This window comes from Thermobia domestica, chromosome 3, assembly GCF_964235325.1.
Source record: "Thermobia domestica chromosome 3, izTheDome1.hap1.1, whole genome shotgun sequence".
Classification (NCBI taxonomy): Eukaryota; Metazoa; Arthropoda; class Insecta; order Zygentoma; family Lepismatidae; genus Thermobia; species Thermobia domestica.
Genome location: NC_137456.1, coordinates 234844666 through 234870125, shown reverse-complemented (window position 1 = coordinate 234870125; position 25460 = coordinate 234844666). Strand labels below are relative to the sequence as shown.

Here is a 25460-nt window from a genome sequence, read left to right as displayed (position 1 = left end):
ATATAATAGATACAGAGAAAGTTCAAATTAAACTAACTGTTTTTAATCAGCAGTAGAAGTATCAAAGGGACATTAGAGCCACATAAGGACTGTTAGTAAGCCACTATTGCAATGTTGCCACTATTACAAAAAAGTTAGCCACTTGCCATTGTCACAGGGAGGTACAAGAAAATTGATTTGTTCCTCCCTTGAATAGTATCACTGGTAGCTCTTGACTTTAAAGAATTAAAGTTTGTTTTGTCTGTGAGTAAACTTTAATAAGAATATTTAAGGCACTTAAAGTAAATAAAAGAAAAGACCATCTTCCCTTCTGAGAGAAGCCACTAAAGCTCAAGGATTGTGTTTGGAGGTTTAGACTCTATACTTTCTTGACTTCGGCACTCATTGAAGTAGTGTAGTTAGCATTGACTCTCTGGTATCTTCACTGTCCAAGATTGATTTAGGTATTTTAGAAGAAGCTGGGTGAACGTCAGAGCCGCATTGGAACAAGGATAGAACCAGGTCAGTAGCTAGCCCCAAAATGTAGAGGGGGCCCGGTAGAAGTTAGAAGGGGCCCGATTCAACCATATTATAGTTCATTTACAAGCATACCTTAACAAGTTTAGGGGGCCAGTAAAAATTTAGGGGGGCCCGGCCCCCTTGGCCCCACTTGGATATGAGCCTGGATAGAAGTACTAAAATTTTTTGCCATACGATATGCTGTCGAGGATCTCACACTTAAGATAGTTGGGTATTAAAATAAAGGAACTATTAGTTTTCTCTATGTATTCTTAATTTTTAATATGTTTTCTTCTATATCTGAATTGGCAAAATAATTCCATTGACTTTTCATTCTCTTATGCTCTTTGTTCAGAAATACTGTATTTATCAAACTTCATTCCATGTAATAACTGTTTTTTTTTTTTTTTTGTCCATTCTACTCTTCTGTTTCTTTTTCTTAGTTGTTACTTTCTTTCGTTTCTCCTATCACACTTTTGACCGTTGTTAGTTGTCATTCAAGTAGTCTGTTGTCAGTAACACCAGAACTAAGGAAGTATGTATCCCAATATACGCCCTAAGTACAATACTGTTCACAAACAGTTTTTTTTAATTATTAAATTACTTGTAAAAAATTATGTAAGAACAAATGTTTGTATGTTGTTTAATAAAATATGGTACAATAATATTAATATTCTATTGTTCATAACTGTTTTATTCTTTGGTTATTTCATCCAAATTTCGCCTTTTCCTTTGAATGACATTTCTTTTCCTTATCGCGGGATCTGTATTTAGTTTTAAACGATAGATTTCTTATTTTGTAAAATGTGCCAATACCGAATCTCATACCTCCCCCCGCTCATTTTCTTCTTGATAATTGAGGTATTATCTTACCTTTCAGCTATTTTGCCCCCTCCCCACTCTCACTCAATGTTTTCATTCCTCATACCTGGAAGTGTCATTATATAAATATTAAAGAAAGGAAAATGAACATTAAAATTTGTCGCCACCCAAAAGGAAAAATATAAGTTTTTATTCATAGCCCCTTCCCCGAAACAAAATCCTAAATACGTCACTGCTTACGTAGTTACTAAGGTTTGAGGAGTCTGTTCCTTTCTTTATTATTATTTTTTTTTTACTAATAACATTGCATATATTCGAAGAAGAAATATTTAAAAAGTAGCTGAAATCTTATCTTTGTCCGGTAATAGATAACTACAGACAATATTTGAGTTAAAAACATCCCCGTCTTCTGATTTGGAAACTCGCGTACGAAAATTCGAGTTCTCTGCAGTTCTTGATTATTATTCTCTATAAATATTTTCCCAAAATCTAGAATTACAAGGGATGCTCTCTAACTGTAAATCAAGTTCAGAAAGTATTCAAAGTGACTTTTGTAGATCCCTTCAAGGTTTGACTTAATTGTAGCTACCAATGGTCATTAATAACCAATTTTATATTATATAAATAACGGAGAATCGTAGTTCATGACAAAATGGTATAATTTTAAGTTATAATAAAATATCTTCAAATCAATTAGAAACTTTGGAATCATAATACATATTATCGAGACTATTCACAGTATTGTCCACTGGTGTTATAAGTGATGCAGGATTGCCAACTTGGCAGGAAATTACATTATTTTTAAATGGAATTCAATCACGCTACTACATATTCATCTACTACATTATTATGAACGAAATAAACATATGCCTACATAACGATCATTTTTGTCTCACATAAATAAGTATTTAAAAAGTTTAAAATAAACAAGAGAAACAGATTTATCAAAAACCTACTGATACCAATAAGGTGAAAATATCTGCAATATGGGTGACATAATAGTTGACACTGGTGATCAAAACAAGCTGTGTGGGAATATTATATTCTCTGAAGAATAAACGGAATTGATTTCTGCCATTTGATTATCATATCTGATGAGAAATGGATCTACACAACAATCGTAAAGTATATATCCAATAGATGATGCAGCCCAGAGTTCAGATCACTTTACAAAACCACCTTTTATTGTTTATCTTGTGGTCTTTTGTTAGAATGATTCACCAAACCTGCTTTCGTTGAGGCGATATTGTTGCTGAGGATTGTTACAGTGCTGAACAAGTACATAGTCAATTTGTCTGGCCAACGAGCACTAGTTAACGGAGTTCGTTCTCTCGTTTGAATTTCAGTACCATTTCAGACGTCACTGTAAGTTGTAATATAAAATTCTCCCTTTGCATGGTAGTCAGCTCTACTTATCTTCCGTTGATTACTAACTCGTTCGTTATCATGATCACCTCTTGGCCACAATGTTTGTGGTATATAATGACAGTGGGGTACGGCAATCAGTTAAAAGAACCCTTTACATTAGATTCCCTATATCTTGGATGAATAATAACGCAAAGAATGTGTATAAAGAGAGATTATTTTCACTAATTAGATTGACATTTATATGGCGTTTAAAATTAACATTTACAAAACAACAACAAAGACCTGCTCTTTAATTTGAAACGATACATGCTACATAAAAGTGGAGAAAATGTCACAGAGGGAGGAGAGAAAATGATGACTTCTATTAACTGTGAAATATTACAATTGGCAGCCTATATCACTTGAGATGTTTCCAGGTGACACCAGTTTGTAATTAGGAGCCTATGCCATGGTCAGTGTAGAAAGAAAAAATGTGCATAAAAGAAATCTCTAAATTTTGTATACAAAACAATAATCCATTGTTGACATCGACTTCATGTGATTCGGAACATTTTAATATTTCACATTAAACTCCACGAAAAGAAGTGGTTTCTCAATGTTAATTCCTACGTAACTAGTGCGATTTAAAATCTGATTCACCCTACGTCCTTTCCATGACTGATCATTATCATCGTACAAGATTTGGTCCTATTTGATTGAGCAGTTTGAACTCCATGGAAGGAAGTATTTTTCGGTGATTTTTTCTTCGCAGCGTCTCGATTCCGAATCTGATTACTCTGTCATTTCCACTAGTGATTCTGTTATCGTACAAAATTTTGTTAGTATTGATCGAACAGTTTGAACGCTATGTGAGGAAGTATTTTTTCGGTGATTATTGCTCCATACGAGTGCGAGTCCTGGTGTATGTCTTCCCTATTAGTGTTCACTCTCATCGCACTTTTGGTCAACATATATTGAACAGTGGTTATGTGACACCTACACAACAAACGTGTATGAGTTGGAGAAAACTTAAGGTACTTTCGCTTCTCTCCAACAAATTACCTAGACCAGCTATTTTCTGTCTATATCCCTACACTGGTTCGCAGTTTTGCACGGAGATTTTGTAAAAGATTAGTCTGAATGATATTAATATCGATCGTACATACACAATATAATTTCAGTGTTTAATTATGAAAGAAAATAAAACACATTTACATTCAAAATACAGCACAGAGTCAGCCAAATGTTTAAATAATGACTCAGACGTTTTTTTCTACAATTGAGTAAACATATTGATAATATATTTGCAAATTATTGCAAAAATGTTTCCAACATAATAGAGGAATAATAAAGAAATAAGTAAAAAAGAATACAAGGTCTGGGCTGATACGGAGCAAATATTTTAAGATATATGAATACATTTATCATTAACATACAACAACTACATATAGACCGTTATTGTGTATACCTTCTTTTGTACGAAAACACCCCGATGACCCAGATAGTTATTAGTACAGCCCATATTTATATGCAAAATGCATGTTTATAGTAACACACGGAAAAGTATGGAAAGCATTTTTTTCTTTCCGACGGACTTGTAAGGATTTGTTTGGACGCGTATGTTAGCGCATATAAGTGCATATTTAAGTGCATATTTAGAGTGAATCCCGATGTGCGTGCACATTTCGTAGACTTTGCAGGATACTACATATGTCCGAATTTTATTAGTGCATACTAGCATATTTCGGAGAATATCACTACAGAATAGGAAATATTTAAAGTGAACTGAATCACTTTGGAAACACAGATATAGAATAAAGTGTTGTATAGAATAATAGAATAAAGTGTTGTATCCTAAGTTAGCTCACCTAACTTGTCTTGGATACGGTCTTCATCGAGCAGCAGAAACAATTAGATGCCAATATCCGGTAGTAGACGCGCTTGTCAAATGTAAAAAAAGTATTTATGAAAGCTCCATTGCGCGTGCGTATCTTTCGCAAAGTTGCAAAAAAATGTTCCCCTACCTCCACAACCAATTTTAACCCGATGGAGCTCGTGACTAGAAGTTTTGTCGTATTATGCCGATAAATTAAATCAAGTGAAGATACTTGTAGACTCACTAAATCCTGATGATGCATCCGCTATTTATGTGTCACAAAAATGTTTCCTGTACGGGGCACTAAGAACAAATTAAGTAAATACACAACCACTTCTCGAGAACACCCGAAATTATCAGACAGTTGGAATCTCGTAAAAATGCTTTGCAGCATTCACACTCCTTATTAGGCGAATTATCGCAGACTTTGTCCAGTGCAACTCACAGTGTTGCGAAATAAGCGTCAAATAAACCTTGCCAAGTATTAGGCAAAAATCCTGGGTACAAAATAATCTGACATTGTAAATATACTTAATGATGAAAACATGGAATTGGAAGAGGACCTAACACAGAAAGACATTTGGTGGTTTTCACATGCACCAGTGACTTCTGTTGATGTAGAAAAGAAGTTTTCGATCTACAAAACGTTTCTCAGTGGTAAACGCAGAGGGTTTACAGAAGAAAACCTAGGAAGACGTTAATAGTTTATTGCAACAAAAGTCACTAAGATAAGATATTTTTGTAAGAAATTGAGATTTTATTTTCTTAGTGTATATTTTAGTGCATATGTTAAATTTTTAAAGCATATTTTAGTGCATAATTTTTTAAAAAATATTTTTCGTGCATATTTGCATGCATATCTCGGGTTTGTTTGTACATGGAAATCCGGGGTCTATTTATTAGGAAACACCCATATTGCTATTAGGATCATGCTAATGCGGATTATAAAACTATGATTTAGTGTATCCATTTGTCTGTTATTCCACACAATAACTTTTAAACGAAAGCGAATATTTGAATAACATTTCTTTTGGAATAGAACAGCTACAGTGTTCGTTAATTGAGTAAATTCGTTAATATCTTTATAGGGAACGGTGAATTCAATGGCTATCCATACACCATACATGGAATACTGACCTCTTCAACTACCAGCATTGATACTTCATTAATAAATGAAAACTTCGCGTTTCTTCTTTACTATACAACGATAACATGGATTTTACGTCTTTTATTTTATTTAATATTCAGGGCAAAGATGTTATTTTATCTGGTACTAGCTACAGATTATAAGAAGAAAAAATGTTTTTATGTTTCTGTCGCTAGATAAACATGTTGTTTATTCATCGTTATTACAGTAATCTTGTTGTTATGGTAAAAGTTTTCGTTACCAGTGTTTTGTTTGTAAATAATTGACAAGATACAATACAAAGAGACACCATTTAATCTAGAAGTGTTGTGAAACAATTTATAATTATTACGAAAATATAGTGCATTTCATTGATCGAAATAGTGTGTAATCATTAAATACTCGTTGTAGGTAGTAACAATATTTTATATATGAGTATATACTAGAGTTATCTTAAATAAATAAATCGAACTGGTGTGTTGTGTCACTATATGTACCAGAGTTAATTTTGCTACTTTGTTAATATGACGTGCAGAGAGAGAGGTTTATTCTTTCCACTAATAGAAAACTATAATTGTTGAGTTCGGAATTCAGTTTTAGCGGAAATAGATTCAATTGATGGATAATATTGACACGAAAAATTACTTCGGCTATGAATGCACGGAAGCTCATCAATTTTACTGCAAGTGATCTGCAAACGGTTGCTAAAATCTACAAATTACGTGAAATGCTAGTCCGTTGGTGGAGTGACAGCAACAGAAGTTTACGTAAACTAAGCATTCATCCGCTGGAAGCAACAGGTGTTTCTAAGATATAATCCATTGTACCAACAATGAGGTGAGACATCATAATGACACAAATGGATTAACTGTACGACTCTACATGTGCTCATTAGGTTTCCGTTACTTAAAGTTAGATAGATATACAGGGGAGAGATATGTTATTACAAAAAAATTAAAGAAGGATGTTTCAGTTTCATCACAGAAAATCACATGAATAATTTGTTCATAAATTTTTAAGAAAATGCTATCCTTAGAGAAAGCAAGAATTTATCTCCTTTTCTTTAGGTAAGAAATAGGTCCCAATTCTTTGTGTTGTTTTGAAAATATTGTACGTGTAACTGTAGTGAATACTTTATTTACTTCATGAGATATGTGTACTTCCCGGATTAAGACGTGAAACAATGGATCATATTACTATTAATTAAACTCTGAAATCGTTCCTCGCGTATATTCCATCATCTATAAAAGGAATGAATTATATATACATGAAAGACGTTCTGAATGACTGACTTACAGACTGATCAATGCACAAGCCTAAGAGCTTAAACTACAAAGTTGAAATCTGATCAGTACATGGGATTGTATTTGTGACGTAAGGTACCACGAAGGAAGGATTTTCGGAAATTCGGAGTGGAATTGGGAGTACGAGTGGCAATTATTATATTAAAATGTTCATATCTCAGAATCTATTTAGGTTAGAAACTTGACATTTAGTAGTTTGAGTTCTTATTTTAAATAATTAAGATGTGTTTAAGCGTTTTTTTGTTTTGGTATTTTCCACTGAAGGGAAGAAAAATAGCAGGAAGAAAAAAGAGCGGAGTTTCAATGGTTCTAATACGATGGCCATATCTCGAAATCACTTGGGGTTAGAGATATGATATTTGGTATTTAGACTGTGCCTTTAATATAATAAAGACATATATAGGATTATTTAAAAAAATATTTCCCCTAGAAGGGAAGAAAAAGACAGGATGAAAAAAGAATGGGATTGCAATTGTTATAATTAGATAGCCATGTCTCGTAATCCCTTAAAACTCGAGATGACGTATTTAGACTTCGAATTTAAAATAATTCAAGACGAGTTTCAACTCTTTCTTGAGGACGCGCGAGTGGCTCAGTATTAGAGCGTTCACCTCTGGTGCGTGGGTTCTCCTGTTCGATCCCAGCTGGCAACAATTGGCCTTTGCGGTTTACAAATATCGTGTGCATTGATTTCCTCGGCATTCTCCCGTTTCTTTACACTTTCTTCATTCCACCATTTCATTTATTTCTCATCATCAACGTCTCTCTTAGTCCACACTGAATAATTGTGGGACGTAAAATTGGAAGATTTCATTTTCAAAATCTACTCAATTGTACAAAACTGACTACAGTTTAAAGAAATATAATCAACACTATGAGAATTACCATTAAACTTTATGTTTGAATGAATACTTCATTAAGTTGTTGAAGTTTTCATTACCGAGCCAGTCAAAATTCAATATGAGTGTAAATTGTATTAAAATTTGTACAATCACCCCTATATTTAAACTAGATTTACAGAAAAGTCGGGATTTCGGGGGGGGGGGGGTCAGAATTACCAGGACTGACTCCCTGCGTAAGTCCCTGTGTTATACTATTCGAAATTGTCAGATTATATTTTTTATTAGTATCAAGCTTTTGAAACCCAAACTAATCTTGTTTGTTTTACTAAATATATTATTCCTCTCATAGGCGTAAGAACATTGATTCCATTTTATTAGCGTGTGGGAGACCAATTTTTTGTGTATTCCTCTCCCTGATGTATTAATTTCATGTAATTTATTAAAACTGCAACTAGATACATTACAAAATGTAGATTCACGTCGCATATAAAGGCCCTCCCGAAACAATTTCCTCCGTACAGGTATAACAAATATATTTACAAAATCGGAAGTAAACATATAGGCTATTCAAATTAACAAAATACTCAAATTAACAGAGTAATATCAACAAAATACTTCAAATTGATTTGACAATAGCATCAATCTTAGGAGCTAATTCGAAATACTTAATCTTGACTAGAATTACATTGTATTTTATTTTCGATTCTATACTAATAGAAATCTATCGATTTTCATTTGGCCATTAAAGTAGACCCAAATCTAAAAATGTTCCACGAAATAACTGAGAAATGAAGCAAGATAGACTTATGAAAAAGAAGTAATAAAGCAAAGCTGCCGAATCAAGTTACAAATAAACAAGGCGTAATTCTATATCAGATTTATTGAATTAATTAAAAAAAAAAAACAGAAGTTTCACGTGTACACCACACGAGGGAGTTTGAATTCAATGGCGTGATATTTTATCAATTAGTATTATAATTGTAAGTTTAGTAGATTTCAAATACTTTCGGTTTAAAGTAGAGAGATTAGGGTGAATGTGTTATATATTATTGGGACACTTAATTAATTATAGAAAACTACATTTCGCTTTTCATTGCGGTTTTAATTGTATGTCATCAACGTTAAAACCGGAAGTGATTGATTTATTCAACTTCCGGTTTGAGTAGAGTTTATGAGGGAAGACGTTACCTATTCTTAGGACGCTAAATCGATTCCAAAAAATACTCGCTTCTCGCTATGTCTTGTCGTTGGTGCTCTATGAAGATGATTGAAACTGGAAATAGTAGTGGAGTTCTACCACTTCCGGTTTCAGCAGAGAGATAAGGATCGAGATAAAATATGTTTTTGCGATACTTAATTGATTGTTGAAAACAGATTCTCTATTTATTACCGTTTTTATTCTACAGCGTTCACGGTTGAATCTGGAAGTGATTCGTTTTCTGCCAATTCCGGTTTCAATCGAGAGTTTAGAGTGAAGATGACTTACATTCTTGGTATGCTTAATGGATAAATGAGAACAGCTTCTCGGTATTTTTATCGTTTGTACTCGATAACGATTAACGCTGAAACCGGAAGAGGCAAAAATCAACCTCTTTCGGTTTCAAGATAGATATTAGAGTAGAGACGGAATATATTTCTGCGACGCTTAATTGATTACAGAAAACAGCTTTTCGCTATCTATTACGCTTATCAGTGTATGGCAATCATTATTAAAACCGGAAGTGGAATAAATCAACCACTTCTGGTTCAAGTAGAGTAAAGGATGGAAATCAAGTGTATTCTTGGGACAAGGAAATTGTTGGAAACATTTTACGTCTAGCTTTTTCCATTTTTATTCTAGAGTAATCACTGTGGAAGTGGTTCTTTTTCTACCTCTTCCGGTTTAGTCGAGATGGATTATGCTATAGAGATGCTTAATTGATTACAGCAAACTGCTTCACACTATATATTACGCTTTTTATTCTATTTTAAAATCGGAAATTGTTGATATCTGTCATTTCCGGTTTGAAATGGAGGTTAAAAGGGATGGTACTTATTCTTAGAATGCTAAATCGATTCCAGAAAAAAAAAAAAAACTTCTCGCTATACCTAAACGTTTGTGCTTTATGATTATTGAAACTGGAACTTGTAGTGGATTTCTACTACTTCCACTTTTAGTAGAGAGTTAAGGTTAGAAATAAAATATATTTTTGAGACAGTTAATTGATATTAGGAAAGCATTTCTATCTATCTACTACTGTTTTTATACTATAGTGAATACTGTTGAAACAGGAAGTTGTTTATATTTTCTATTTCCGGTTTGAATAGAGAATTAAAAGAGTAGTTGGCACTTATTTTTAAAACGCTAAATCGATTCTAAAACGCTAAATCGAGTCGAAGTGACATTAAAGACTCAATGAAACTCCACCACGACAATGCACCAAGTCACACCGCCTTCACCGTCGTCGACTTCCTGGCCCGGAGCAGAACCCCAGTGGTCCCCCACCCCCTATAGTCCTGACCTGGCTCCTAGTGACTTTTTTTTTGTTTCCCCGTTTGAAGAGACGCCTCAAAGGAAAACATTGGGACTCCGTGCAGAACATTCAAGCCCATGTTACAAGGTTTTTAAAAGCCATTCCAGCCGAGGACTTTAAAGATGCTTCTCCAGAAGTGTATCGATGCAGAAGGAGCGTATTTTGAGGAATTTTAAAGATTTGTAACAATCGGAACAATAAAACAGTTTTTCTAAAGCAATGCTCATTACTTTCATAATGAACACTGTATATTACCGATTTTACTTTATTGTAATCAAAGTTGAAACCAGAAATAGTTTATTTCCACCACTTGCGGTTTGAATATTGACTCCAGAAACGACTTTGATACACGGTACCTATTTTTTTTTTTTTTTTATCCACATCCTGACCAAATTTGGTGTTGAACCATCAGGTAGTTCTTGAATTTTTGTTTCCCGGACGAACGGATGGATACAGAGACAGGCATATCAAATACCTTTAAAAATTTGAAGGTTTCTTAGGTATTTTGCTATATTTCTCTGAACATACGGCCAGATGGAACCGATTCAATCACCTTACAAGTTCATAAAATCCATAATTTTTTGAAAGTTGTTCCGTACATACAAACTCTGCTCTAGTAGTAATAACTTGTTCCTATATAACAAACAAATTCAGTTCAGTGATGGCAATAGTCCATGTTCTAATAATTTAATGTGCAATGAGAAATAATGTATGTTTCTCCCTATATCATATTAAAATTGCTGGCAACTTTTTTATCCGTTAAAATTAGCAGACACCAGAAGTGACGATACATGTGAGCAAGTGGCTCTACCATGAAAAATGGTTATCACAATCCAAATGCTTAATAAAGTAAGCAGAATGCAGTTATGGAGAATTACTGTAATAAATTACAGAAACAATAATTCAAAAATAAATAATAGATGGCAACATAGTAACAAGTTTGAGATGGAATCAAAACGATTGTAATTCATTCACTGTTCATTTAATGGGAATCGAAACAGGAACTATGACACTGAACCAGGGTGAAGTGCAGGAATTATTTTTTTGCCTAAGAAATTTGGTAACTGAGGCACAACCAGGGAAGTTTTGCATATGAAATTAATGGTCATCAGTAAACCACGATAGAGTATGTTCCCGAGGCCTATATTACTAAACTACCTTGTTTCATAAATTTTACTAATATTAAGAATGTATTTCTGTGCTATTAAATGAGAGAAAATTGATACTGGAATTCTCATTGTCTATATACTCACGGCCTTTCTCTCTTTATGCTTACAGTTGCCATATTCTTCCACTGTAAATGCCTAAACAAAAGGCGTAAAAAGAAGCCTATTTCTTAACATACATGCAATTCCTAATTCACTGTGGCACTTAAAATCAAACTAATTTTTTATATATAAAATAGTACATTTAAATACTTGACTATTTTGATTAATAGGTACTTCATGAACTTCAATCGTACTTTATAACACCAATTGATGTTTAACAACGGTTTTCATTATGATATACATATGAGGCCATATGCAGAGTCGTTTAGAGATATGATCACCGTCACACTAAAGGCCTGTCTACTGCAGGAAACATATGTTAGTCGAACTCTTTAGAATGACACTAATCACGTGTCAGAACGACTTTGCATAAGGTCCATGGTGATTCGGCATTTCTTAGCAAATTGTTTATCTTGCGATATATTATGAAATTTACTGGAAGTAATTTTCAAATTAAGTAAACACTGCAACATGGATTCCAATGTTGTAAGATTAAGTCTGTTTCTCTCCTTATTCCACTGTTCACTTATTAATGAAAATATTCTTGATTTATGTGCTGGGAATTTTTGGCCACCGCGATTGCTATTTCTAAGGAAATGTCCATGACTCACTTGCTCGTTCAAAAGAGCAGTTCTGAGACCTATTCCACCATTAAACTTTGCAACTTTTCACACTTCACTTTACAAAATTTGCAAAGTGAAAAATGTTTGAGTTCCACCATTATTTTTGGAGAACTTTGCAATTTGATCTCCTGCAACTGTAAAGTTGCAAAGTCTTTGCAAAGTTTTTTGCTCATGAACAGAAAAAGAGTGTCGAGATATGAATATAATTGAAAGGTGAAGAACAGGGTATAGAGTCACATATTACAGTGTATAGTGGGAATTTTATTTTAGAGTATTATTAGACTTTTTATAAACCACAAACATGACATCTTACGTTACCTTAAAATTGGTGTGTAATGAATAACTAACGTTTCTGTTGCGAAGTAGTAATTACTAATTGAGTTAATTCGTGTGTTCCAGTAAAGTACTAAATGTGTTCCCATCATTTCATTTAAATTGAGTCCTTTTACGTCCAGTATTTAACAAGTTAGTTGTAATTGTTACTATGAAATGCTATGGTACCGGTTTCATTAATGTTATTTATTTTGAGTCGTGTTTGTCCTTAAGCAAATATTTCTGCAAGTAGGTTATTTCGAAATCGCTTTCGTGACAAATATGTTGGTTTGTTATGAACAAGTACAGAATAACTTAAGGGTATGTTTTCTGAATGCATTTCATACAAGAATTTATTTATTTTCACTTCCGTAGTTGGTATTGTGTTTTGCAGCAAACCTAATAAATTATAAGTTCAGTTGGGTACAGCGGCAATTATGGTTGTATAGTAAAATATATACAAATCAGTTAATTAAAAATAGGAATATAAAGTTTCCTCAGTCTGGGTTTTGATTCATTTGTTCTGTGCTATGAATTTGAAGAGTGTTTACCCTTGGGTGTTTGCAAGTGTGATCTGATTAATTATAGTGTTACTTTGTTAATGTGCTCCAATACGAATTCTACTTGCTCACTTGTCAAACGAAAACATTCTTTAAACTGAAATAAATTCACGCCGAAGAAGTTGATTCTGCTTTTATACACTTTCTTAGCAATCTCATCCTCACTTGATGAATATAATAACCTCCGAAACATTTCCAAACGACAATGGCTCTTAGTCAATCATTCAGGCAAAGCTAAACTTCTCTTTGAAAGATATGACACAACTTTGCAAACACTTGCCTTGCACTTTTTAGTTTTAAGATGATGGTGGAAAAAAAGTCAGAAAGTTCTGCAAACTCTTTGCAAATTTTTGCTTTGTACTTTCCACTTTTTACTTTGCAGAAATATTATTTCGTGGAACATAAACCTTGCTCCAAATTGCAAAGCGCAAAGTGAAAAGTTGCAAAGTTCAATGGTGGAATAGGTCCCAGGTCTGATTCGTTCTCGAGCGTCACATCAGTATCAGATAGGGTCCTAGTGTAATGTTACAGTTCTTTCACGAAACTGTGATGAAGCTGCGAAATCTAGTAAAGGCTGATTCACACAGAGTATGCCGCGCCCATGCCGTTACATTGCTATGCTACATCCGTGTCACGGCAGCGACCATTCATACATACATGCCATACCGTGCCGTGCCGCTGCTTCTGTCTACACCATTTCCCAAGCAGTGTTTGTAGTTTGAGGGAAATTTCCCTAAATCTAGGTAAATTTAGAAAAAGGGATTTTTTCGATAAAATTGAAATTCCAGAGAAATTCTCATGGAGACCAGTCGACCAATATAAATGTTTAAACTTTTCTTTGCTTTTTAGAAATGAACTATTACAATAGCAATTGTGTTGTGTTGTGTGCGTGTGCGCGCCTTTTCAAAGTAGCATAATTTGTACCTATTCTTGGCTGGGTGTATTTGTGTTTTTCTTTTTTTTTAGTAAAAAGGAAGCGAAGGAAAAGTAAGACAGAAGCAAAAAACAAATGAACAAAACAAATGTGGTTGGCACTTTTTTTTAAAATATAGCTAAATTAATCTTATCACGTAACTTCCGTAATATGAACTGGACACTCAATTAACTAGGAAAAAATTGATAAGAAAAGGGAAAATTTTTGCATCAGTCAGGGAAATTTTCTTAAGGCAACCTACGAACACTGTTTCCAAGATGGACTGCAAGAAGGAATACACTGGTAAACTTCGTGTTGCTTCGTGCTCCAAAGAAAGCCGAAGGATCACACCCGACGAGCCACGACTGAGTTGGTTTCTCTTGAAAGCAGACTGTCAGAGCACGACATGGGAACGGCGCACTATGTGTAAAGTAACCTTAAAAATACTGCCTTTGGTGTGACTTAAAATTGCGAGGATCAGTTCACAAACGATTGAAGTGGAATTTTTGTCATTTCTGATATATTTCATCTTTAAGATCTCCACCTGAAACCCCTTACACTGTTTAAAAAATTAATGTTCAGATATTGTAAATAGCCTTTATATGTTAAAAAAAAACTTTCCACGTATTTTAACGTAGTGTACAATCTTCATGTCTCTTTTTTGTCACAGTTCTGGTAATTGGATTTGAATCTCTTGTGCTCTCGAAGTTCCAAATGTGAACAGTCGGTACTAGTAAGCAAATACAGGAGAAATATGCATCATGTATAACTTCATACAGGAGAGGAAAATAGTGTAAAATACCGGACAATCCTATATATACAGAACATCTGGCAACCCTAGCTGCAAATTGTTAATAATGCCATTTAAACAACACATGTTACTTCATTCAACTCTTGTCTACGCAGAGTTAATTATGAAGTGGGAGATTTCATATGGATTATTTTTTTCCTTTTGAACTTTGCAACGCTAACAAGCTGAAACCTTATCCAAGAATCACTGTGTATCATTCTGCATGTACGTAATTAACAGACATAATATGTAATGGAAAATTAAAGTAATTACATCGTGTTTAGTGATATAGAACGTATAGAAATGCATGCAATGTTTTAAAATATCAGTAAAATCCATTTTCTGTTCTATTTGTCTTTAAAAACATTGAAATTGTTTTATTGCTTAGAATATAATTTTTGTAGTCAATGCTAGGTTAAAATTATTTTCATTGTTGCGTCTATATCATTGCTCGGTAACAATGCTGTTTTCACTTAATGATTTAACAAAGGTGAGGTGAGATTGAAATTTAAAATCAGTTTCAATAGTAATGAACTAAACAGTCATTGCTATAAACTACTAGGCCTATAGAGACGTTTCCCGAGAAAGCAGATCCACCAAAGCTTTTCAAAATAATGATATATATTTTTTTCGCTACACTAGTCAGCAATGCACATGTCGAAGCAATGTTTAGGGTAATAAAAGCTTTATGGTCAGATGATAGAAGCAGAGTCAACGGAACTTGTGATCGAAATTTGTGTTTAAATGAACTCGAAAATGACTAAATTTTTCCACAAGAGTATTTAGTAAAATAGGACTACTTCAGGAACGAGGAAAATCAAAAGTATGAATAAAAAGGTTGACGTCTATAATCATTAATATTTCATTTAATCAGGTACAGTATACGTTTAGTTAGTAGTAATTGTAGTGTTACTAATAGTTGTTATAAGTGATAGAAATAACAATAGTAATTTTTACGCAAGAAACTTTAGTTTCCATTTTGTGCCTTCAACTATACAAATGCTACTGATCTCGGGACTTGCCTTTAGCACAATCTAGCAACAATATATTTATTCTGTGCTAGTTGATGTATCTGTTTATGTGGCTGCACTTTCCAGATAGCGTGAGCGTCCAGATAATCCGTTCTTAGTCTTCCTTGCCCGTTTCTGTTTAGTTTTAGACTTCCAGATTGACCTATACGAAAGTATCAACAGTAGACCTATTATATAGAAATTATAGAACCACCTTCTATCCTTTGCCTATCTGTGAGAGTGTCAGGACAAGAACATGTACACTGAGAAAAAAATGTAGGTGGCATACTTAAAAAGGTAGGTTACATGCGTAATTCTATAACACAACAACTAATTTTATTAGTGGTTGATGCTGGTAATAAGATAAAACCTCGAAAATAAACCATAAATTTCGAAAAGATATTTCAAACAGTTTTACTTCTCAACATATTTACATTATGAATTCCAAAGGATTAACCAATGTATATAAGATTTTTTTAATCTTCTACATACAAAAGTAAGCAGGGTTGGCAAGAACCATGGTTGTTTTTGAAAATGCCAAAACCCCGTTTTTTGGGGGGAGTTTAAACTAGGGTTTTTTGGGTTTAAACCAGATTTTTTTGGGTTTAGATAGTTTGCTTTATGTATTTATATTATATATTGACAGAAATAATTTTGTTTGGCCTTGGTGTTATTATGCAACAACGAGGTTATGCTGGAAGAGGTCACATAAGCTTAAAGAAGTCCGGTCAGCAAATTTCTTAAATTGAAAAACTTCCGCCCTAGCCATCGGGAAAATCCCGTCATTACTCTAAATGTAAAACAATAACGGAAAAATCCTGTTATTGCTTTGCATGTAAAATTTAAACATCAACGTATCATAATCAGTACGCTAAAACTGAGGTATTAAATTACAAATTTAGTACGTACATCCAAGCTAATGGAAGCTACGTAGGCAATCGATAAATTTTGCCAATTTATATCAATATATTTTAGCAACCCTGGCTTCTTTATAGAACAACAGGCATTCAGGCATGCGGAAATATACAATTTAGTTTCGTTTCGTATGTTCAGGCTTAACATCCTTACGTGATACCGAGGTTATCAAGGAGAAGACTTTCGCTTAAAGTGACATCCGAACCGCTACTTTGTTTACGCATGAAAGAAGGGTTGTGGTTCGACCGAGAGTTGAACGTGGGACACCTTGATTAAAAGGTGAAAAGGGAATAAAATTAATGCAGATGGTTTGATGTGTGGAAACGTCACCATGAAGTTCACACGATTCACATTTTTCGTTCTTTTTATTTTTTTGTTGTTTAAACCAGTTGTTTATTAAAAAAAAGAAAAAAACAGCTGGTGTAAACCAGCCAACCCTGAAAGTAAATACTTCTTTAAAAAAAAAAACTCAAATAAATAGCAAAATTCTATGTAGTATTTTTACTTCAAAATATTCCATACCCTCTTTTTGGAACAAAATAAAATTAAAATAAAACATAAGAAAAATACTTAGATTTATATGATACACTAAGGCTGCACATCTAGAGCTTTTGGTTTTGTATATTCTTGAAATTCTACAGTTTTATATAAGCACCATCACGGTTTACTCAGTCCTCAAGTTTTCTGTATTTTTAACAAGAGGGATTCAGCATATGAAGGGTGTGAGGTAAGAACATGGTAACCCACAATTTTACTATTTTAAGAAATTAGAAATTTTCTGCTGCACAATCCATTTTGAAAGTCGGAAAGCTGATTTATCACATAAGACTATACATGAAGGGTTAAACGAAGCGGTATGCGTTGCTGTCTATCTGGTGCTGCATAACTCAGCAATTGAAAATTTGTTAGTTACCATGTTCTTGGCTCACACCCTTCATATCATTATGGAGCTCTCCCCACCCCACCACCACAAAAAAAAAAAAAAAAAAAGACTACGGAATATATTTAAGTTAAAATAAATACAACTGCACAACAAACATGACTGAGTGGAGCTTTTGCGCTTCTATCGGAAAATCCGGAATTCAACTCAGCATTCGACCATTCTGACAAAACTTTTCTTCATTCCATCTATGAAGTAGAAATAGTGCGTGTACTGTGAGTTGGCCGACTTCATTTCTTATTGTTTTAAAAGATATTACTAATTACTAATTACCAGCAGTGACGGTTTTGCGAAGGTTAGGGGGACGGTCTTTCGGACTGAAACCTGTTCCCCAAAATTACGGAATGTCTAAAACAAACGAAATATCTATTAGTTATGCTTTTACTCATAAACTTTAAGCTCCCGTCAAATAAAAATTACGAATGTTTAGAAAAATTAAACATGAGTAAGAAAAAAACCCTCCCAAAATACTTTTCTAAATCCGCCACTGATTCTCAGTATAAAATGATCTTCAAGATTGTATCCGGAAGATTATCTCTAAATATATAAACGAAACGATATACAGAATTAGTTATACCTGTACTCAGTGGCGGCGGTTGGATGTTAAAAGTGGGGGTCAAGATATGATCTGAATATTTGCATATAAATGTTAGTTTCCCTGCTTGTTTCTAATATTTTGTTTGACAAAAGGTTGTATAGCTAATAGGATACTATCTTTTTTAGTTAAAATACCGTATATAGTATTTCATATTTTATTAAGTAAATTGGCAAGAGCGAGAGGTGAGCTGAGGTGATTTTAGTTTAGCGTCCCTTTTCAGCAGCGAGGCTATATGAGACGTGGAATCCGAACCACATGAGCTCCCACCGGGAATCAAACCCGGGTCTCCCACGCCAAAGGCGCGTACGCTAACCGCTTAGCCACGAGGGAGCTCTGCAAGAGCGAGAGCAACGCCAGTAGGTAGTAGCCCTTTGTACTCCTAAAAACAAAAGTGTAAGAAGAGATTTGATACCTTGCTCATGAACATCTTAAAATTCTGTCTGAAAAATTGTGTGATTAGATTATTTAATAACAAATTTGCCAAACAAATAAATAGAAAGGATAATATTAATCATAGTAATAAATAATGATGCTTGTTTTGCAAAAGTCATATTCAAACAAGGATTAATGAACAACTTAATTTTTAATTCCACACATGCTATTAAATGTATGTTATTACTCTAAGAAAATGAAAGACAATAAATACTACAAGCATATGTTACGACATTTAAAGAAATATTTGCTTTTGCAACTTCCCGAAACATATTCGTTGCAATTGGTGCAGTTTTCACTTTTAGGGAGCACATCAAAACACAACAATACTTAGAATCACTCCATACTCCAGTTATACAAAATAACACTAAAACCTAGAATCATGTTGAATTCACTAAATTTAATTGTATATACACTCGTACTAGGGATGCGTTCGAGTCGAGTCGAGACAGGATTTTCCTGACAAAATTCGAGTCGAGGCACAGCTCTTCCAATAGAAAAATATATATTTTTCGAGTCGAGACATCACTTTCACAGCACATTTTCGAGTCGATACAGTCTCAAATCTTGTCTCGTGCGCATCCCTAACTCGTACACCCCTAACACACAACTTCACTCATATATTGCACTAAAAACAATGGAAAAGATAGAAGTTGTTTCTTATTACGTTTTTTCCCCTTACTTTAGAAAAAAGAAAAGACATTTTAGGAACTGTCAATTTTTGTGCAATTAAAAAATAACCTGTGAAAGACTTTTTTTTTCTTTCGCAAAATGCTCTCTGGTTAGTTTCAAAGCGGCTGAATAATATATCGAGCCCTTGTAAGAAGTGAAAGTATGCTGAAATTATTGTGCTCCAATAGATTAATTTTGGGGTTATAATCTGTGGCAATTAAAAAGCAATTCCTGTAGTTTTCTTTACTCCACGGGAAGACAACCAATGCATACTCACGGAACGGCAAATATATGGCACCATTTCTTTCTATGAACCAGTAAATACATACAAAAACTTTACTTTTCTAAATAAAACTATATACATTAATGGGTTACTTCAAAAAAAAGTGCGGGGGCAACTGCCCCCTTTGCCCCCCCTAATCGCCGCCCATGCCTGTACTTCAAGCTCCTCCCAAATAAAATTAGAACATTTTAGAAAACGAAACAATCAGAGAAACCGGCCCCAAAGCACGTTTCTAAATCCGCTACTGATTATTTGTATAAATTAGTATTCAAGGTTGTATCCGGAAAATTATTGCTAAATCGTTGCACAGCTACAGTATAAGAGAAATGTGGAAGTACGGTTAGACGGATTTATTGAAAAACGTACGCTCTGACGGATATATAGAAAAACGTAAGTTTAACTTTTGCGCTAGAAGCTAAAGTACTAAGCTCTTAGAAATGAAACACAGATGACAAATTGAAATGATCCCGAGAAGAAAAAAAAATATCAATAACCCAAAAGTTAAAATAAAGTTAAACAGCCTCTAAAATTGTTTTCAAATTCTACATTCTTCCTGTTAGTTTTAATTCGTAAAACATGTGCTCCATCCAGCTTGATGGTGAATTTTAGAGCGAAATATGGCATTTAGGTCATGGAATTCTTATCAAACTATAGAATATACTATAAGAAAGCTATTTAGATAGAAAAATCATGAAAAAAGCCAAAATTTCCAAAATTCTTGTTTTTTTCCAAAAAAGCCGGCTTTTTATGTGATAAAACCATCGATTCAAAAAAGTCGGCTTTTTTGCACCTCTACCCTAGGGTAATTAGGAAAGTGTCAGGGAATTTTTATCAAAATATACTTCTGTATAGGGGAATTTTGGACATTTTCGGTATTATTTTTTGCGGGCTTATTTTTGCACGTAGAAGATTTAAATTGTGCACAAACATTCAGCCCACCGAGTAGTATTATTAGCAGATTTTTTTCAGATCTCTGCGTTAAAACAGGGGGGTCCAGGGGGCTAAAAGTTGAAAAAAGGATATTTTTACCCAAAAGATCCCTTTTTCCTCATTTTCCCGCCTTAGATACATAATGGAGACACGTGAGTCATACCGCCTGAAAGGCAGTTCTATTCTGAAGAGAATGATGGGCGAAACATGACCCTAAGGTAATTAGGGATGCCTCAGGAAATTTTTTACCTGAGATCATGGTGTTTTACGGTAATTTGGGGCATGGTGGGAATTCCTGATAAAATTCCTCCTGCCCTTGGTATTCAGGATAGAAATTTGAAATTTGGCACACACATTCAGTATACCAAGTACTATTTAACAGTTTTTTAGATTTCTACGTTCACACAGGGCCGCTCCAGAGGGACCCAAAGTGCGAGAAAAAATTCCCTCCAAAATTTTCCTTTGACATCATTTTCCCCGCTTCTTGTGTATGGTATGAGCATGCAAGTGGTACCATTTGAAAGCCAGCTCCATTCTGAAGAGAATGAGGCCTGAACCATGATCCTAGGATAAATAGTGGCGATGCAGTAGCTGCTTGACTGAAAGTCTAAAAAATAGCCCAAAAACCCCGGATCCGGAAAGAGTTAAATACTATTCCGAATAGTCTATTGCAACTATGTTGTTTAATGACTAATAAAGTATTCTATTCTATTCTATCAATATTTGTTACTTTCTAAAAGATAATTGAAAAATACAGGTAAAGTGCTGTCATCTATTGAGAATTGTAGTTGTTTGACACTCACCTTAAGGTAATGTTCTATTTATTTGCACTACCACTAATTCTACCATTTACAGACATTCCGGATTAAATAATCTGTAAATACACATGTAGAAAAAAAATTAAGTGCACAGACGTACCTTGAATTTTTGTCGTTACTTGCTACGAGAAGTGACTTCACTTTCCTTCAAGCATTTGTTCCAATCTGAAAAGAAGAAGAATCCTATTAAGAATATTCAACAAAGCAAGAATTACAATTACGAAACAATGAACACGCTAGAGGGGGCAAGCAGGAGGTCGAATCCATATTGTATCGCCCGTTCTCCAATTGGCTCTAGGCATTTTATATTGTGAAACTATTGTCCCGGGAAGCAAAAAATGCTGTCCCTCCAAAAATGTTTATATCCTTCCACTTGCCCCCCAAAATAAAACTGGCGTCGTCACTGTTACTAAAGCATGTTGCATGAAAGTTAAATATCCGAAAATAATTTTCTACTCATTTCTGTAAATAGAAATATAATAAAAGATAGTTTAAATATTTTCGAGCACAATTATATGAGTTCAGTAAGAAAATTATATGTAAATAAAATATAAATTCTAATTATTATGCTTGGCATTTTCACTCACTGTTTTTCTTTGCATGTGTCTAATTTCGCTTCTGCTTCATCTTCACTTTTCATGCCACCACAGAAATTGATCAATGAACGCCTACTCACGACTAAGCACAATAACCCAATTCTCCCTCCCACACATTCGTTACACATGTGATTTTAGGCGACTGCAGAAATGTCATTCATTAGAATGTATTTATAGACCTGTAATCGGATTAACCTTAGAGTAAATTTGTCTGCCTATAAGTTAAGTGATCACGGAAGTTTAACTCAAGCTCTTTTGGGGTTAAAAAAAATGAATTTTTCTCACATGCCATTTGCTGCTAGAAAGCCACTTAACCAAAATTAGTTAGTTGGTGGCTACGAACGTGAAATAGTCATTGAAATTTAAAAAGAAATATAAAAAATAAAAATGACTGTGTCAAGGGCACAAGTAACTTAATTTTCTTTCTTTATTAAAATGAGTTTCGGTATGTTTATTATTGATCTTTCATATTGTGGCTCTTCAATTGATTTTTTTTCCCTGAAAAATATAGGACGTTATAAATAGTACAGTCAGAAACAGTATTAAGTATAGGTTGAAGTATCATTTATTATACTTCCAACCTAAACTTAATATTGCTTCTGACTGTACAAGCTCAACCGTACTCATCCGATCGGGACCAAGCTTGGTATTGTGCTAGATCTTGATCTGCTATATATAAGCTTATAAAATACAGGATGTTTCAAAATGAATATCGGGATTTTATGGCTTTGTAGTATTTATTACAATTATAAATAATAAATCAAATGAAAGAGCAACTCAAACAGTTTTGTATGCATACATGTGCATGCACTGTTTTGTATGTCTGCAGTTAGAAAGCTTTAGTAGCAAAGATGGCGACTAGTATGCAGAAAGCTTTTAGTGTTTTACATTTTGCAAAGACTGAATATGCAGTTACAGTGCAACCATCTGTGTGGAGAATTTTAAGCACACGATGTTGTCCACTTCACAGTTAACTTGACCGGGAATCGAACCAGGGGCCTCACGCACCAGAGTTAAGCGCTTTACCTTGAAAAAAATTAAATACAAACATAACGTTCGTAAGGTATGCAATTTAGATAGAGCGTTCATGTCTGGTGTTAGGGGTCTCGGGTTCAAACCCTGCTCCTGATAGGTCCCTGGTTCAATTCCAGGCTATGCGAGTTTGTGGTTGACAGCATCGTGTCCGTGGTTTTTCTCGGGCTTCTCCCGTTTCTTATCACATGTTCATTCCACCAAATATTTCATAGTCATTCGCTTTCACTAATTAATTGCCTCTTTATCCCAAAGTGCATAACCACTGGCCGTTAAATTGTACAGAATGATTCTTTTAAAACTCACGGATTTCATTTGGGTCTAGAATTTTTAACTGAGGTCCGATTTTCATGCGGTTTGTGGCAAATGATCAAGTAAGGAGGGGAGATTTATGAGACTATGTTTACTGATTTAAATTTATCTGGGGCAATATCGGCGACGCCTCAAGAAAAACAACAAATATTCGCCTTTGTACCTTGCAATTGGAATGAGGTTTTGGATTTTTGAAGCGAAATTGCAGAATACAAATTAAGTGTTAGTGAGAATACAAATTAAGTGTTAGCAGTAACTCCCACAAATCCCATGTTGAATAGCTACAGCTAAGCCTGCCATATTTTTTTTATGAATACGGGACACTTTCGATTCCCCCCCCCTAAAAAAAAAAACCTTTCCAACATAATCCAGTGAGGTATAGTTCTGGTTAAGAACAAGAGTATAATAAGTGAAAGTTCTCTAAGCTACAACTACTTTTCCTACTTTTCTCCCTTCATTTCCTACGATTAATTGAACGGAGTGAAGATATCTAAACCCAATTGCAAAAGAATCGCATTAAAAACTCAAGATGACGTTTTTTGAAATGCTCTACAAAAAAACAATATGCAAATAATTTCATTTTATTTCAATCAGTGATACAATACAATCTACCTTCAATATTCTTCGCGTGTTTAGTAATATTTATTTATATAGCTGTATTTGCCAAAATTACGTTTGTTACTTTAATATGAAGAAAATTTAGCTGATTTTTCTCCATGAGTTGTGTGTAATTATCAGTGCCAGCGACGCAAATACGCTAGTTGGTGTGCGTGGTTCCAGGTTCGATTCCCGGTGGGGGAACAGTTGAACGTAAAAAGTGATTCGGATTCCATGATCAGTAGGTCCACGTTTCCCTTAGCCGCATAGACATGCCCGTGGGACGTTAAACTCAAAGAACTCAAATACGGTAGTTGTTGCTCGGGGCAAGAACTCGCCTTAGCGCCCCCATGGCCAACTAAACCAAAACGCTTCTCGAAATATTTGTCCAACTTTGCGCCCTTCCAATCCGGCACCAGGGCACAAGCCCCGTTTGCCTCCCCTAGTTACGGCACTGGTCAGGATCTGATTTGCTAGGTCTGATGAATCCCTAGGTCAAAGTATAATTCTATGTCCCTAGCCCAGTAGCGTATTTGGGATTTTGTTTCGGTAGGGGAAGGAGAGAATATGCACAAAGAAACACTCGGGGTCATCTTATGTTTGCTTGTGTCCACCATGTGTAATAGAAGAAGTAGCATTGCAAATTTTGCCGTCAACTTCATAATTAAGCTTCATTGCTTTCAGAAACGAGTATTTCTCCTTCAAATTGGAAGAAAACGTGCACTTCAGTTTAGGCCTTGTTGATACAAAATTGGAACACTTCAATAGTAATGTATTATCAACGACAGCTGTGCACTTTATCAAAGATTGCGGATCACCTTGACTGCTAACAGGCAAATGCAATTCTGCCCTGCGAGTCTACTGGCTTGTTCACTATCAAATCGGAGAGGATAGTGTGATAACTTGTTCAAAGCTGTTACATGTTACAGCTTACTGTTCATTCACTAATTACAGTATTCCCAGCTAATGTCAGAATTTTTGATTTTTCATTATTCGAATAAGCTTATATTGATAGCGGAAACAGCACGGGATTAAAATACGGGACATTTGCCTGTCCTGACTAAATTTACGGGGATGCGGAACACTTGGGCCGAAAATCGGGACTGTCCCGTTTTTTACGGACGTATGGCAGGCTTAGCTACAGCCGATTTCTTGCGACAAACAATGGAGAGACCTAAGGAGTCGATAAATGACATTTTCCACAAGAGTTCCTACAGGGTCCGATGCTTCCCTGTCTCAGAAGCGATCCTGTTTCTTCCAATTTATTCACTAGCGATCATAGGTATGTTATGTTTCTATCTGGGGCAGAACGTGAGGCAAATCTGTTTCTAAATTTCCTTCGCGAAGCAACAACAGATTCCGTTTACCAAAAACTTTTAACGATAAACTCATGTTGCTCCAAAGAGTACACTATTCTCACTGTGTCCTAATTGCACTCACACAGTAGCACAGAATTGTACAGCGCGATTCCCAATACAAGGGTCCAGTTTCCTATTTCTTAGTCTTATTGAGATTTTCATGTACGAAGAAA

General features: G+C 34.6%; 1 long non-coding RNA gene across 1 annotated transcript in view; it reads right to left on the bottom strand.

Moving 5' to 3' along the window:
* LOC145681594 (uncharacterized) overlaps window positions 1-25460 on the bottom strand; it is a 466573-nt gene that overhangs the window by 167736 nt on the left and 273377 nt on the right. The window contains exon 2 of the long non-coding RNA XR_014130829.1: window positions 21493-21557. This is a non-coding gene — a long non-coding RNA (uncharacterized LOC145681594). The remainder of the gene's footprint in view (window positions 1-21492; window positions 21558-25460) is intronic.